Source organism: Myotis davidii, unplaced genomic scaffold, assembly GCF_000327345.1.
Source record: "Myotis davidii unplaced genomic scaffold, ASM32734v1 scaffold185, whole genome shotgun sequence".
Taxonomy (NCBI): Eukaryota; Metazoa; Chordata; class Mammalia; order Chiroptera; family Vespertilionidae; genus Myotis; species Myotis davidii.
The window spans coordinates 5,238,338-5,255,809 of record NW_006297811.1 but is presented as its reverse complement, the minus strand read 5'-3'; the positions used below and the strand labels follow the sequence as shown (position 1 = coordinate 5,255,809).

General features: G+C 42.5%; 1 long non-coding RNA gene across 1 annotated transcript in view; it reads left to right on the top strand.

Moving 5' to 3' along the window:
* Positions 1-17,161, top strand: part of LOC107184626 — an 18,507-nt gene extending 1,346 nt beyond the window's left edge. The window contains exons 2-4 of the long non-coding RNA XR_001515526.1: positions 11,407-11,409; positions 13,180-13,186; positions 17,150-17,161. This is a non-coding gene — a long non-coding RNA (uncharacterized LOC107184626). The remainder of the gene's footprint in view (positions 1-11,406; positions 11,410-13,179; positions 13,187-17,149) is intronic.
* The last annotated feature ends 311 nt before the right edge of the window (positions 17,162-17,472 follow it).

The following is a 17,472-nucleotide window of genomic DNA, read 5'->3' as shown; positions in this document are numbered from 1 at the left end:
TGTTCTCCCTCGCTAGGTTCGCCAGCCAGGTTCAGTAACCAGGTTCTAGTCAGGTTCTCTAGCCATGTTCTATCCAGGTTCTGTAGCCAGGTTCTGTCTCTAGGATCTTCAGCCAGGTTCTCTCGAGTTTCTGTCTTGCCAGTTTCTGTCCAGGATCTTTTGCCATGTTCTCCACTAGGTTCTGTCTCTTGGTTCTGTGTCTAGGTTCTTCTTCTGTCTCTAGGTTTTGTGTAGGTTCTGTCTTCTAAGTTCTGTGTCTTGTCTTGTTACATCTGTATTTATACCAGTTGATTCCAATCCTATCAATCTCTATTCCAAAGGTTAGGGCGTGGCCGCCTGGCACTTAGTGAAGGGGTTTTATTCCCTCCCTAACTTCAGGGGAAAATCCCTACCTAGGGAAACAACCTTTCTCGGAGAGGTGACCTTGGTGAAAACACATAGTGCCAAGAAGGTGAGCAAACATATTAAGAACAGTATGCCATATGCCAGGTCCCTTGAAACAGCAAGGATGGACCGGCTCCCGGCAATCCTGGTCTCCATCACATTGCAGGGTTCTACAAGTCAGTGGAGTTCAGAAGTTCTGAGCAACTATATAAAGCATTAGTAGACAGACTGGTATATTTACATTAGGTTTGTGCATGTCTATGCACTTCATTTGATTTAGCTTGAGCTCTTTTCCTACTTCTGCATTTCTGCTGCCTTCTGCCCTGATCCAGACTTATCTCACCACCCTCATTCTAGGTTACACACTGCTGACAAAACTTCCCTTTCATAAACCTAGTCTCTACAACAGTAGAGACCACCAGCCAGTGGATTCTAGTATAGTCAGGGGACAAAGCAAACATCGTGACCGCTGTAAACTTCTCCCTCTGGTTCAAAAATGGGGCAATACCTGAGGCATCTTCCTTGTTTTTCCATGGGCTATAACCCCCCATGACCAGCATTGTACTGGGACCCCCAGATGACGGTATGCTTCCCAGAGGATCCACGCCTTTGCTGCTTTTGCTGCCACTGCCACCACTGCCTTCAGGCAAACCACACTCAATTGGGCCCCCAGGGGGCGCTGCAAGGAGACACAAGCCTGCACCCCAGAAAGGCCCAGACAGCTCACCCCATGCTGTCTACTTCAGAATTGCCTCATGAGTGCAGCCTGGTCACCCACTAACAAGCAGACGCCTGCCCTGTGCAGCTCAAAGAAGTTGCCCTTTTTCATCCCATGTCTAGCGCTTTTGCTGCACCTGTTTTCTTTCCTTCTCTCACACAGCTATGGGACCTTGTGGACTTGGGGGGCCAGGTGCAGCAGTCACCCCGGCTTCCTGTGGTCTCCTTAGTTTAGTCTCCCATTCCAATCCTCCTATCTGAGAACCCAAGGCCTTCCCTTTCTCTAGAAAGAGTGAAGACTCTCCTTATGAACCAATCTGCATGGGTCCCTACAGCCCAAGAGATAACTTCTGCAAGATCATCCAGATATCCTGGACATTTGAAAGAAAATTCCCCCTGGACTGGTTAATGCTATTCATCTGTTATATAATACCTTTATTCAAGAACCCGCAAGCAGTTCTTGTTTTCAAAAACAAGCTCCTCTGACTAACTTTAAAGACCCTTTACTCTGACTGCACCCTCCCTTCCACTCTGCCTCCCAGAACCCCCCAGGCAGAACTGGCTGCTCACCACTCTCTTCTCAAACCTCTGTCTCCTTCTTACTTTCTTATGTGTTTCCCTCCACCTCATCTCCCCCTAGCCAAACCCTTTTCATCCACTGCAAAGCCCTTTTAATCCTCAGGAGTCCCCTGACTTGGATTCCTCAAGTCCACCTTGAACTTGCCTTTATTCCTGGAGCATTATTGTAAAATACGTTACTGTAGTTCTCAACCCTGAATGGAGTACTTTTTAAAATGTGCTTGCCTGAGCCCCCACTCCTGAGGATCCTTATTCTAGAGGCTTCTGGAGCTTTTGAAAGCTCCCTGTGTGTTTCTGATGTGCAGCCAAGAATGAGAAACACTGCTTTAGAAACGTGCTATCTTATGATTTTATATAATTGCCTTTTATGTCTAAGCCTTGTTTCCCCAAATAGACTGTAAATTGATCAAATACAGAAGCTATAGATGTAATTTTTCTGTGCCCTCTACACAGTCTTGTCTACCAGGCATACGTAGGTGCTCAGTGATCACTTAAATGATGGACTGATTGATTCAGCATGGTGTTGGGTAACAAGCTCTTGGATAGGAAAGAGGAAACCTGAGATCTGTTCCTGACTCTGTAACTAGCAAGCCAGTATCCTCTGCGGATTTCCTCTTGCCTATTTGTAAAATGAGGGTGCTAATTGGGTTTGCAAACTCCTGGGAGCTCAAAGGAAACAGTAGAAGCTCATGAGTTATTTTCACTATTTCAAAAAGCCATTGAAAGTTATACAGTTCATATCAATCTGCAGATTCATAATCTATCAAAAATGTATTAATGAATGACAATGAGGAGAAACAATAAAAGGAATCTTTAGTTGTGAAAAAGTTTAAAAGTACTTTGAAAATTACAGGGTTCCATTTGCTTCATATTTATGATCCAGATCCCCTGGGAGAGATAGTAGAACAGAGCAAAGTAAGGAATTTGGAGTTAGATTAACTTGGATTCTAACAACATAGTAGCTGTGTTAACTTGAGCAAGTTCTTCTCCTCTCTAAGCCATTCCTTCATCTGAAAAATGGATTTACTGATAGTAGCTATTGCACAGAGTTGTTATAAGGCTACATAAATCGATACCTTTAATGCATTGTCTGGCACATAGCAAGTGCTCAATAAATGTTACCTGAAGTATAGTATTAGTCTTCTCAGGTTGCCATAAAAATATCATACACTGTACACATATACAATGGAATATAACTTGGCCACAAAAAGAATGAAATCGTACTGTGTGTGACAGCATGAATGGCCCTAGAGGGTATTATACTAAGTGAAATAAGTCAGACAGAGAAAGACAAATGCCATGTAATTCCACTTATATGTGGAGTATAAAGAGCAAAATAAATGAACAAACAAAATAGAAACAGACTCATAGACACAGAGAACAGGCTGATGATTGCCAGAGGAGGAGTGGTTGTTGGGAGGCTGGATGAAAAAGGTTCAGGGATTAAGAACTACAGGTTGGTAGGTACAAAATAGTCATGGGGAATATAGTCAATAATATTGTAGTAACTATGTATGGTGCCAGGTGGGTACTTAAATATCAGGGGACCACTTTGAAAAATATATAATTATCTAACCACTATGCTGTACACCTAGCACTAATACAAAATAGTATTTAATATACACTGCAATTGAAAAGTAAAAATTTTTTTAAAAGCACAGACTAGCTTAACAACAGACATTTACTTGCTCACAGTTCTGGAAGCTGGAAGTCCAAGATCAAGGTTCTGACATATTCAGTTCCTGAAGAGAGTTGTCTTCCTGGCCGGTAGATAACTGTCTTGCTGTAGTAACTATGTATGGTGCCAGGTGGGTACTTAAATATCAGAGGACCACTTTGAAAAATATATAATTATCTAACCACTATGCTGTACACCTAGCACTAATACAAAATAGTATTTAATATACACTGCAATTGAAAAGTAAAAATTTTTTTAAAAGCACAGACTAGCTTAACAACAGACATTTACTTGCTCACAGTTCTGGAAGCTGGAAGTCCAAGATCAAGGTTCTGACATATTCAGTTCCTGAAGAGAGTTGTCTTCCTGGCCAGTAGATAACTGTCTTGCTGTCTTCTTCCTGTAGTGCACGTAGCTTTTCATGTATGTGTGTGTGTGGGTGTGTGTGTGTGTGTGTGTGTGTGTCCTCTGGTGTCACCTCCTATAAAGATACTGATATAAGGATACTAACTCTATTGGATCAGGGCCCCTTACCACCTCATTTAACCTTAATTACTTCTGTAGAGGCAGGCCCCTATCTCCAAATATAGCCACACCGGAGGTGAGGGCCTAAACATACGAATTTATTGGGGAAGGGGGGGACACAAACCTTCACTCCATAACACCTGAGATGAGAGAGGCACTCAGAGCTAATGTCAAGGAGAGAAAAGGCAGTTAAAGTCACAAGAAATATATCTCTAAAGAAATGGTCTGTCTCCCTGGCTGGGAGGTTTATAACAGGTTTGGAAATAACCCTTCGGCTCAGAACACATGGCTAGTGTGTCTAACAGTAGTCACTACGGTGCAGCCTGCATCGCGGAACAAGGAACTGGGGAGGCGGGGGGAGCACAGCCTTCCCAGGATCAGTCTTTCCCACCTCTGTGGATATTTATATCACCCAGATGATGGGGGAAAGTGCTGATTTCCAGGCCCCACCACCAGAGGTTCTGAGTAGGTCAGGAAACTGTAACTGTATTTCTGCATTTTTAAAAAATGTATATGTTTTTACTGATTTTTAGAGAGAGAGGAAGGGAGAGGGATAGATAGAAACATCAATGATGAAAGAGGAAAATCATCAAATGGCTGCCTCCTGCATACTCACTACTGGGATTGAGTCCACAACCCAGGCATGTGGCCTGACCGAGAATCAAACCGGTGACTTCTTGGTTCCTGGGTCGATGCTTAACCACTGAGCAACATTTGCCAGGCTGTATTTCTGCATATTTAACAAACCCACAAAAATACTGCTCTAAGGAACTTACTCTAGAAGAAAAACTCAAAGCCCAAGTGGTGAGGTAGAAGGTAAGCTGATGATGCTTTTATACTGTTATGATTTTATACTGCTATGATTCATACAAGCTGCATGTATGGTCAACAGATCAGCAGCAATAGGCAGAGAGAGCAGGAAGGACAGGGAGGGCCAGGAAAGCCGGCTGGGCACAGATGTAGAGGCACACAGTGGGAGTGGGAGACAGGAGGAGGGATGACAAATGGGTGACTGCCTTCAGAGGAAGCCAGCCCTGGAGAGCCCAGGGTGAGGGGTGACTGGGTGGGTGTGGACTGCTGGGAAAGCTTGGGGGTTCCTGGACTCCTGCTCCAGCGATTCGGGGGAGGCAGGTCAATCACAGAGAGCCCCCAGCTTGGCTTTCTTCCATGTGGCTTTGTTTATTTATGGACTAACTTTTTTTTTCTGTTATCATCAACCCAAGAAAAGTAGAGGCACTACTAATTATCACATGAAGTCCCGGGTGCTGAGGGTGCTAATGATGATGACAGTGGTGAAGGTGCCTGCCCAGCATCGCTATAGTGGCATCTGGTGGCTAGGCCTGGAAAAGGACGTGACCCAGCAAGAGGAAGCCTTGGTTTTCGTAAAAACAGAGTTAATTTTTCCTGTTATTTTTCTTTCTTGTCAATCAGAGATTAACCTCTCCTCTGATGATTGAATTCCATGATCACAGGCAAGACAAATGTTTGATGGCTTGGTTGATTGTTGTAGACATGACACAAACCTTGTTTGCCTTTTCTAAATCTTATTTTTGCAATCACTGAGAGTGTAGGTACTCTTTAGAGAGAATTCTCAGCCTAGTACTTTACCCTGATTCCTGGTCATTTGGGTTTCCATATTTCATGTTTTCACTTGGCATGTACTTTCCTCAGCTAAGCTTGGGAAGGAGCGTCCCTGTGCTGAAATAGGAAGAGAGATTGCTGACTTCTGAACCTATCCTCAACCTCAGTCCTTATTTGAAATGGAATCCAACTTAAGAATTTTAAAGCTCAACAAAGAACATCAGGGATAAGCATTACAAGTCCCCCATCCAGATTCGTTTTCAGTTACGGCTGCTAAAATGAAGCTATGATTAGTTACTATTCAGATTGATAGGGTGGACAATGCTCTGAGTTGTACAGATGGTGATGGAAAAGTGGAGGAGGGCATTCGTTTGGGAGGACTTCCTTCCCATCGCCTTGTTTCCATTTTGACTTATAGACACAGCCCTTATTTCTACACACTGTTTATCATTCACCTACACAGGAAGAAGAGCTGCTAATCCGCTCTCCAGAGTCTAACTTCATTGGGAAGGGCCACTGCATTAAAGAGTGCTGGGTGGTGCCAAGCTGGTGAGGGTGTTTGACCATCGACTTAGGAACCAAGAGGCCACCAGTTTGATTCCTGGTGAGGGCACATGCTTGGGTTGTAGGCTCAATCCCTAGTAGGGGTTGTGCAGGAGGCAGCCAGTTGATGATGTTCCTTTCTCATCGATGTTTTTATCTCTCTATACCTCTCCCTTCCTCTTTCTCTCTAAAAATCAATAAAAATTAAAACAAAAGTGATGGGTGGCCTCAGCACCATGTCCTATACTCACTGTAGCTGACTCAGGAAGGTCTGGCCCTCAAAGGGCAGGCCTGAGTTTCCTCACCCTCTTCCCACCCTTACTGACCATGTGGAAATCATAACAGTCAGGACCTTCCTGTCAAGAAGAAGCTTTTCAGCCTGCCTTTGGCTTTATTTAACCAGAGATCCCTTGCATGGGGCAGGTGGAGTGGTCATGTTGTGATGGGGAACCTGCTTTGATATTAATAAGTCTGGTTATTCTGCATTTGGCCACTGATCTCCATAAACATAATTCCTTCAGAAGGAGGTGCCAGTCTTAGGATTTAGACACCAAACTCTCCACCTTGAATCTTTATCAGAATTTCACCATGCTGGTGGCTAAATATTTACTACAAGTCATTTTGTGACTCTTACTGGTAGGTCTTGTTGTAGTTCTTTTCTCTGCTCATTGATTAAAATCCACACTCTATGTACTGTTATTTGTAATACTTTAAACAAGAAAATAAAATTAAACTTAAATAAGATAAATAAAAAAAGTTACAAAAATGAAAGTATAAAGAAGGAAATGCAACTAAGGGCAGACATTAATAAATTTATTAATCAATGGCAGGAAAGAAAAATTCACACTCTATATTATAAAAAGTCTAAGGTATTTTCTACCACTTTAAGTTTCGCTTGAAAAGGCAGAAGGTAGGACGTATACCATTTCCACTTAAGAACATCACCTATAATTGGATGCATTGTTTCCAAAACATTTGTGCAAACTTTGGTTTTACTTGTGCTGATACTGTAAGAACCTGGCATAGTTAAAAGACTTCATTTAGGAGCTCACCACCCTTACCAACTTAAAAATGAACTCATCTACTCCATCATCTAGAAGTTTCCAAAGTGTTAGGGTCTTAGAGGTAATCTTGTCTATATCCCACCCTTTTTGAGAATTCCTCTTACTGTATCCCAGAATCTAAACACACTTCCATAGCAGGGGCATCACTATAATCTGTAAAGTTATGCTTTTTTTTCTAATGGCTGAAGAAAATACAGCAAAATTTGAAACTCTAAAATAATGATGTGGTGGGAACATGGTTATTTGATATAACAACCTGTATTTGATATATGTATTTAATATATTTCATGAATGCCTAAAATATTCCTTAAAGAGAAAAAATATTTTAATTGCTGATTATAAAAACAAAACACAGACTAAAACTAATGCTCCTATTAATTGCCTTAAATTGTAGCCCTATTGGCACACATTGAAATTGTTCTCAACAAGTATGCCCCCGACACTAAGTAGATTATTCCATAGCTTCTCATTATTTACCCCAAAAGTATCACACAATCTTTTGAATCAAAGTGGTACTCCTTCCTAAACTAGATGCCTTGGCTTTAGTTCCCTCTTTCTTCTATCTAGCAGTTTCTCTCCAGTTGATAAGCCTTTATTTATTTGAAAATCGGTAATGAAGGCATTCCTTGTACTTCTTTTCTCTCTCTGCCTGATATGGATCCTCTTAATCATGAGTATGCACAGGGTCTTTTAAAATCACTCTTGCCTATGCCCTAATTGGTTTGGCTGGGTGGATAGAGCATCAGCCTGAGGACTGAAAGGTCCCAGGTTCGATTCCGGTCAAGGACATGTGCCTTGGTTGTGGATACATCCCCATTAGGGGGTGTGCAGGAGGCAACTGATTGATGTTTCTCTCTCTCTCATTGATGTTTCTAATTCTCTATCCCTCTCCCTTCCTCTCTGAAAAAAAATCAATAAAATACATTTAAAAAAATAAAATAAATCACTCTTGCCTATCCTTTTCCCTAAGAGACTAAACTAGTGCAGGGAGAGGACAAGCTCTGCTTCCATAAAGGCCTGCAACCAAAACAATGCCCATCTTCTGGGGGCAACTCACCAGGGACTAACAGTCCTCAGTGCCAACAAACCCTTCCTCTTGGCCTAGATAAAACTCCTCCCCTCTTGTCCTAGATAAAACTCCTCTCCTCTCATATTCTGGGATAACTGAGCACTGTTCCCTGTAAAGCTACCCTTCATGTACTGTACTATATATGTTATTTTTAAACAGATTAGCCTCAATAATAAAATAAAATAAATTACAAAAATGAAAGTATAAAGAAAGAAACGCAACTAGGTGCAGCCATTAATAAATTTATTAATCAATGGCAGGAAAAATATCCATATTCTATATTATAAAAAGTCTAAGATACTTTCTATATCTTAGAAGAACCTTTTCTAAGGGTTCCATTTACCACTTACTTTGTGATAGAGTCCACAGTAGATCCAGCTAAAGAGGGGTGGGGGGGCGTTTGAATAGAACATGTGGGCATATAGATTATTTTAATGGCACTTAATATGTTAATAGAATAATTTAAAAATGATTCTGGTTTATAAATGGCCCCATGATCCTGTTTATTCCTTGTTTCTGTCATAGCTTCCCCATCAATCAAACCATCATCGCCCCAACACCTGCCTATTCTGCTGAGTATATTGATTATCAGACTGAATTGTCGGTTTTGTACAAAATGCATCACCCGCCTTCCTATTGACTTAACCAAGTGAGTTACTTTGTTTTCCTGGGGCGCTGAAATTGGGTCTTATTCGCCACCGTGCATTCAAGCCCTCCATTGGCTAAAGAATAGTTACTTCATATAGATTCACTGGTTGAAAAAAAATGAACAGGTCAAAGAATCAGAAACACCTAAATGAAACCACTGTATTAACCAGAAATGCCTAAATAACGCCACTGAATCATGTTCAACCTAACCAGATAATAATCATTATTATTTTACTAGAGGCCCAATATACGAAAATTCATGCAAGAGTAGGCCTTCCTTCCCCTGGCTGCCGGCACCAGCTTCCCTCCGGCACCCAGGACCTGGGCTGGCTTCCCTCTGCCCCAGCTTTGTCAGGAAGGACATCCAGAGTGACGTCTGAAAGACATCTGGTCTAATTAGCATATTACCCTTTTATTATTATAGATGTCTACCAATGTTGAGCTCTTCACATTAGGCTTATTGCTTTGCCTACAATATTTCCTTCATCTTGCAATTCTCATATGAGGTAATTTGGATTAAGAGAGGATTAGAAAGGCTAAAAGAATGACTACAGTGCCACCCTGGTCTTGCCCTCTCTGCAGTCGTGCAGATATTTGTCCTCATGGGCAGCATTCAATGCCTCCAGACTGAGAAAGTCAGCCAACGGATCCTGCACTACATGGGCCTCGTCCTCCACATCTCTTTGTCCTGGGCCACGGCCTGTATATACTGGTTCCCATGTGCCACCTGCTGGTCTCTTGAGTCACTACTTCCAAAGTGCCTCAGGAGTGCCATGTTGTGGCTGGAGAAAAGGCACGCAGAGACCCAGGCATCTAGTCTAGGACATGAATTAATTAATTCTTACCACCTGTCAGTGGTGGAGATGAAGGGCCAGAGCCATCGAGGAGAGCAGTCTCTCCCCAACGCCATAATCTGTGTTTAGGAATTCTTAGTCCTTCTCAAAGCATTCTTGATCCCTACAATCCCCCAAACATCCACAAAAGGATGATGCTTAAAAGAAAGAAAGAAAAATCTCTGCACTTATAATAAAGAGATTATGGGATGGATGGGTCAGATAAAGTGGACAGTCTTTCTGGAGTAAAATAAAAAGAGAAGAAAAGGAGGTACAGAGAGAGAAGAAAGGAGGAAAAAAAACATGTTCACCAAAAAAATATTGCTTGTTATGCATTCAATTATTCCTAAATTCTCTAGCTGAAAAAATTTAGGATTTTTTTTCACTTGAACCTTCCTTATATTCCAGAAAGTAATAAGTATAAAATGAAAATAATAACCCATAAAAATTACTGATTACAAACTTATTTAAAAATTAGGTGCAATCAACAAGGTATAACATGGCTACCTATAGAGACAGTGGGTATCAACCTGGTGCCGATGACTCTAGGCTCAGTGGGCTCCTCGGAGGTTTCTGGGGTGTGCATTATGACCTCAGCCAGTTTGAGTTTCTTTGCTAACACTCAACAAGAACGATTCTGCACAGAGTATTCCCATGTCTCCTCCCATCTAGTCTTCATCTAGATCACTCTTAGGAACATTGCTAAATTTCCAGAGACATGTGTCTTTGCCTTCTGTTTTAAGGAGTATTTATTTCTTGCACACTGTGATATCTGCCAAACATCACTTTTATGGAAAATAATTTCCCTCCTGGATATCTTCCCTGATCTCTCCTCCTGAGCCACAGGCTCAAAGGTTTGTATATGGAAGCTGTGTCAAAGAGTAGTTAAAGGGTACTTTTCATTCCTTCCTCAAAGACCAGAAGAGCTACTTTCTCAGCAGGTCAAACAGTTCTTCCTCACTCTCTGCCTGCCTGAGCCTCAGCCAAATTTCCCTGAAGTACCACAGGTCTGAGCAAAGTCTAAAACCCCAGCCTCTCAGACAGAAGCTTCATAATACTTCTTTAAAGATCAGAACAAGAAATAAAGATGTCAGCTTTTTTTCTCGGCACTGTGTTTGGTCCACAGAGTTATCCCAAAGGCAAGGCATTTTTTCTGCATGTTTTTAAAATGAGGTTATCAATATGGGAATTGGAATGTTGATAATGTAATGATGGTTACCATTTACTGAGGGATGACTTTGTATAAGGCCCCCTGCTAAACACTAACAATGGGTTTTCTCACTTAGTTCTCATAAGACCCTATGAGATAGATACTCTTATGCCCATGTTACACATGAGGATAGAGGAACTACCTTGTTTATTGTTTCTTCAACATGCCTTCCTTCAGCAAAAATAAATACCTACTATGTGCCAGCCAATAACTTGGATTCTGGGAGCACAGAACTAAATGTGTTCATGCCTACCTCTAAGGTTCTCACAGGCTAGTAGGGGGCCCATAAAGGTGGAAAGGTTTGAAAGAAGTACGTATCAGGTTCCCAGGGATCCCGGCATGGGAGTGGGACATCTCTGCCTGCGGGAGGGGTTTTAAGTGAAGGTCTCAGGATGAGAAGTGTCTTACAGGGAGTCCTCAGCAGGCGGAGAAAAGAAACCATCGAATGCTGATGACCAAAAGGGACCTTCAAAAACATCTTATCCCAATTTTTCATTTTCATTGAGGACTCTGAGGTCCTGGATTGGGGGTGCGGACCTGACAAAGCACACACATCCCTATTAATGCAGCTGGAGCCTGTGCTCAGGGAGCAGTCAGGAAAGGTACCAGCTGGATGTATGTAAAATTGAAGTGAATGACAGGTAGCTCTCTTGTTATTTCTGCATAAATTTAGATCTCAAAAGGCTCTTACATACTTAATGAAAGGATTCCCTCATCTAGTTGGAATCTGATTGAATTACTGCTTAAATTTCCATCTAATGACCAGACTTCTCTACCTTGAAACTCAATTTTACATGGAGGGTCACCTAAGTGCCTGAGGATGTGGGGGCCTCCTGGTCAAGGAACAGAAACAGGGCTGGGGAAGTCTGACACGCACCAGTGGTCTGGTTTGGGAAGTTTGGTGGTTAGGCCATGGCAGAAGGGAACTAATGACCGATGCGCATGTTCTGGGGGCCAGACATCTCTGGATGCGTTATATCTGTGACCTCATTTCAGGTGGACAATGCTAGGCAAAATGGCTCTTGTGATCCTTCATTCAAGGATCTGCATAGAGCGACTTGGACGTGATGATTCGTAAAGTCAGGACTAGGAATCGGGTGTGCTGGATCTCAGAGCCCAGGATTATTTCCTACCTGGCATTCATTCTCTACCCAGGTCATGCAGTTCCCAAATGATTCCCCAAAAGATGCCATCATTATGAATAGAAATGGATTGACAGTAACATGTCACTAAAGGAAAAACAACTCCAAGTGCACATCTTAATGGCAATGCCTCTGCTGTGTCATCTCTGTACCCAACAGGACACCAATTTTGTGCAAGGTACTGAACTGAGCACTCTAGAACTAGATTGCATCTTATTATTATCACTATTTTGTAGATGGTTAAGTGACTTACTCAAAGTCACAGGTAAAACCCAATCAGTTGACTCTAGAATTAAAATTTAATGACTATAGTCCTGACCACTGTTCTTCACTGCCTCTCTGTGGGGAAAAAAAAAATCGTCAGTGGACCCTGTCATTTTAAAAATGCCACCATGAGGCAGGCAAGCCACAGTTCCTTGTGGATTTTCCTAGTTCTAATTTCTAGGTCCTATTTTAGTTACCTGCACGGATGGTAATAGCCTGATACACTGATATGAATTAAACAAGTCCCCCATCCCCTAAGCAATCTTAAGGCCGATGATGAACTCTAGATAAATGAGGGTAGCTTGAGCATTTTGAAATGGAACATGTGAAATTGGTTGGCTTTATAATCAAAAGAGAGAGAAAGCACAAGCTTTAGGCCCACTTTCCCCCCAAGACCCTACTCGTGACAATTTGCCATCATCAAATCTTAAATGAACAGGTCCAGACGCTGGCATCCAGCCTGGCTCCGCTCCTGACCACCTAGTGAGCTGAGTCAGGTAATGCCATATCCCTGAGCCTCAGCCTCCTCCTATGTAGAGTGTACATGGGAGAGTGCCTACCAGAGGTTTGGGAGAATGGATCCAGGTTGTCTATGTGAAGTGCCTGGCACTGTGCCTGACACCCAGTAAAGGATCAACTACGTGTTCATTAAAAAAATAGCATGAGAGCATGGTTTCAGGGCTGTCAGGGACTCCCTGATCAGCAGGCTGTCAGCACTCCTCCCTCTATCCCTCCTTCCTACCGCCTCCTGTTCCTATGCTGGTGCTGCCTCCCTGAGTCTCTGCCAGGGCACGGGCTTTCCCAGCACCTCAGGAGAGAACCTTCAGGATCAGGGAAGCCCACTGAGAGTTGACTTTCTCCAGCACCTGCTCTGCCAGGCCCCTGCTTTCCCCAGAATCCTTGCCTCTGAGTGAGAAAATTCCTGTCTCAACTCGTAATCAGGTGGTCTGTGGAGAGAGGGCGAGGTTGGGAGCTGGAAAAGCAACAGCTCTGGTCTCAGGGTTGACAGCCTCCAATCCCGCAGGGATTCAACTGCCTTCAGATTTATAGGTCCATAACAGCAGGAACGGCCTCCTGGCTGAGACCGGCTCTGCCTCGAGGCCAGGGGGCTACTGGCTAATGCTGTTTGTGAGCCTCTTTATCTCTCTAATGCCATGTTCCCTAAATCTGCAGTATTAAAATGATGGGAGGAGGGTGATTCATGCCCGGGTTACGCTGACAATGAAATTCATGGAAATCAAATTTCTCCCAAGCATGCCAACAACATCCCCGCTGGTGCCTGCCTGAGCTCTAGGGCTGGGTTTGTTTGGTTTCTACAATGATTTTTCTTTTTAATGTCATTATTTTTATTATTTTCTCCTAGTGTTTGTATAATGTGCTTACTGTGGAAGTTGCTCCATGCCTGCCAGCTCTCTGGGGGTGGGGGAGCAAGCTTGTTAACCCCCAAAACTGGTGTTTTGCACATCCGTCCAACCACCGAAGGAAGCAGTCCCCACTGTCTCCCTTCCCCAGCCCTGTCTTGACAAGGAACCAAACACTACACAGAGAATCACAGATTTGTTCAATCCCATAATAATTGAGCAAAACCCCAATATTAATTAATGAAGCATATTAATCCTCCCTTTTGCCCACCCACCTCCCATCCTCCCGTTAAATATCTCTGCTTGGCCGTAGCCGGTTTGACTCAGTGGATAGAGCGTCAGCCTGCGGACTGAAGGGTCCCAGGTTCGATTCCAGTCAAGGGCATGTGCCTTGGTTGCAGGCACACCCCTAGTGGGGGTTGTGTAGGAGGCAGCTGTTCGATGTTTCTCTCACATCAATGTTTCTAGCTCTCTATCAATTTCTCTTCCTCTCTGTAAAAAATCAATAAAATATTTTAAAAATATATCTCTGCTTGCTTTGGGCATTCTTTGTATATCACAGCTTCTGGCTCCACCTTCTACACCTACCCTGCAGATTCAACCCTTCCCCTATTTGCCAAAATTCTCTTAAAATGTGACACTGAGAAAGGCTGAATAAATGATAGCACATCCATACCATGGGATAGTAAGCATTTGTAAAAATACTTCAGAACTATCCATATTAACCCAGAGAGGAGTCGTGACGCATCATTAAGTGAAGGAAGAAAGTTGTAGAGGAATCGGTTTTGAAGGATCCACTTAATAAAAAACAAAAAAGAATGAAAATCTTATATGCATGTGTATTTGTTTGTATATGTTTGTATCAGCATGAATAACAGCATAGAAGGATGTACCCAGGATATGAGCACAGGTTACCCGGCTTAGGGGATGTTGGATGTTTTTAAAAATACATCTAATAATATTTTACTACCTCAGTTAAGCTATGTCACTCCAGTAATATTTGAAGTTGAATTTTATAAAAAGACTGTTCAATCATTCAATGTGACATATATTTCTTTTTTGTTCAATCTTTAATTTCTGTATTGATTAAGGTGTTACATATGGTGGGGGTTTATGGGTGGATGAGCTGACATATATTTCGATTTTTATTTTAAATGTGACAGTCACCTGGAGTTTTGCAGATATGGTTGGATCTGTGGATGGACACTTACTGCCTCTATTCATACAGCCTACTTTGCATCACTTTTGTGGTTAACTTACAGTAAGGCTGAAGTCCACTGAAAGCCTTAGTTGTTTTCATTAGAATTGCTACAAAGATAGATATTTTCCTTCCATCCTATATACTTTTGAAGCAATTTTCTTTTTAAACTTCAAGTGCAGGACCTACGTTTTTTTCTTATTAAATTTTTCATGTTGGCTTTGGCCTTTTGTTCCACTTGTCAAGATCTTTTAAAAAGCTGATCTTCTTATCTAGCCTATGAGCCATGAGCCATCCTGTCCAGCTTCGTGCCAATTGAAAATTTGATCAGCAGGTCTTTTATGCCTGGTCCAAGTCCTGATAAAAATGTCCAATAGGACAGAACCAATGGTGAGGTCTTGTACTTGCCTATTTTAGATGAGTAAATATAAATAATTTCATTCCTCTTTCAATGAGTTCCTTTCCTTGTGTGTGGGGTTCCTACTAAACAAATTAATTGATTTGCCAAATCAATATTGGGCAAATCAATAACCATCACCATTATTTGACTTACTGATGATAACAATAAATGATCATCACAATTTCACTTGAGGCAATATAGAAACACAACAGTGTTAGAGCGATGGAGCATATGGCTCTGTCCACATCTGCTCTGAAGCATCCAGATGGGAGTAGGAGTTGGGGGGAGGGGGCCCTTGTGAGCAGATTGTGGGGGTAGGGGTGAGGGAAGAGAGAGCAGGCAGGTGAAAGCAGACAGGGGAGGGCTTCGGGAGCCAGGTTTCCAAATCAATCTCCCTGATTGTGTGGTTAATGTACAAGTGGCACAAAACAGCTGCCAACGGCTCCCATCCGTGACAGTACAACTGTGTGACAAATATTTCCCATCATACTTAGCCGCATCTTCTGCTTTTTGGTTAATGGACCTTTGATGCGCCTACTCAGATCACTTCTTCACAGGCTTTACAAGTCTTTGTCACAAATGTGTGGTAATGTTTTTCTTCTCCGCGTAGCTGCTTTCTCAGTGCTGTAACTGAGCAAGTGGCCTGTTCTGCCTCTTTCCTCCCCCTATCACTCCTCCACAGCTTCCAGAAGCTGCCACACTCCTGACTTGTGCATCTCCTTATATAAAAGAACAAACACTCACCCGGCTGGTGTGGCTCAGTGGTAGAGCATCGACCTATGAACCAGGAAGTCATGGTTAGATTTCCGGTCAAGGCACATGCCCAGGTTGTGGGCTTAATCCCCAATGGGGGGTGTACCGGAGGCAGCCAATCAGTGATTCTCTCTCATTCTCTATTCCTCTCCCTTCCTCTCTCTGATATCAATAAAAACATTAAAAAAAAAAAAAAAGAACAAATACTCACTTAAGTGGTAAAAGATGCAAATGCAAGCACAGTCCTCGCCCAGGGTTTGTGGTATAGCTTGAAGCAACGTTGTGCCTGAAAAAGGAATTATGACTGCACCATTTTTCTAAGACTAAGTGAAATAGCATGTAACAAAGAGGTAGATGCTAAATAAATATTAGCTGCGTCTGAGTCTGTAACCTGCAGAAGACACAGGCATGACTTACTCTGAACTTTGGTTATTTGCAAACATGGGTAGGGCTAGCAAGTGAATTCTGAAATCCTCGGTGTTTTGTCATTACTCGTCTTGGCCTCCTGAGAAAGTGCTGAGAACTTTGTGCAGGTTTCGCTCAGTCGCACTGATTTTTTCATTCACCCAACATTTGCTGACTGTCAACCCTGTGCAACCACTGACCAGGCCTGAGGCATACAAACATAACTGAGACAAGATCCTGACACTCAGACCCAGTACACACACACACACACACACACACACACACACACACACACACACACCCGCGCGCGCACACGCATGTACCAAGAGCAGCAGCAGCAAAAGTTCACATACCAGACGCTTACTAACTGCAATATGTTTGATTTTTTTGGTCTATCTCATTTAAAAGATTTATTTCACCTATTAATGGGATAGTAATAGTTTTTAAAACTCGATCCTGGGGTTGGATATAGGAATGCCAAGCAAGAAGTTCCCAGGCCTGCCTGGGGGAGTCAGAGGAGTACTTACGCTTAAAGGACTCAGGCACACACAGGGCATTTGGTGTTCCTGCAAGAGGAAACAGCATGGGCAAATGCATGGAGGAATGTAATCAAAAGTGCTTAGGGAATTCCAAGAGGTTTTGAGTGGGTAGAATACAAGAAGCTTTGGGGGAAATGAGAGAACATGAGGTTTTAGAGAAAGATTTTAAAAATAAGCAAAGGTTAAGAGACCAATGAGTGAACACTCAGAGGAAAAGATCTTTATTGCCCAGCACAAAACCCAATCCAGCATAGAGTCTAGGTTCTGGGAAATGAGATTTCAGAGGAAGAAGAAAGAGGGTACAATTTTTAAAAAGCCAATAGACCACCCACAAAATATTCATGCTCTGTATTTAAAAAGTAAAGTCTCTTGAGTATGACTGATTGTTTGGCAGCATCTGGATGCACAGATTTGGTTAGCAGTGGACTGAGTAGAGGTGTTTTCCACTATATACTAGAGCACCTCCCTTGGGATTTTGGCACCAAGAGGTCCTTTTAGCAGAAATCATGTCTGTACCATTGACAGCAGACTCAGCAACCTAGTCAACTTTGTCATAAAGAGATCTGTGGCCTGCTAAAG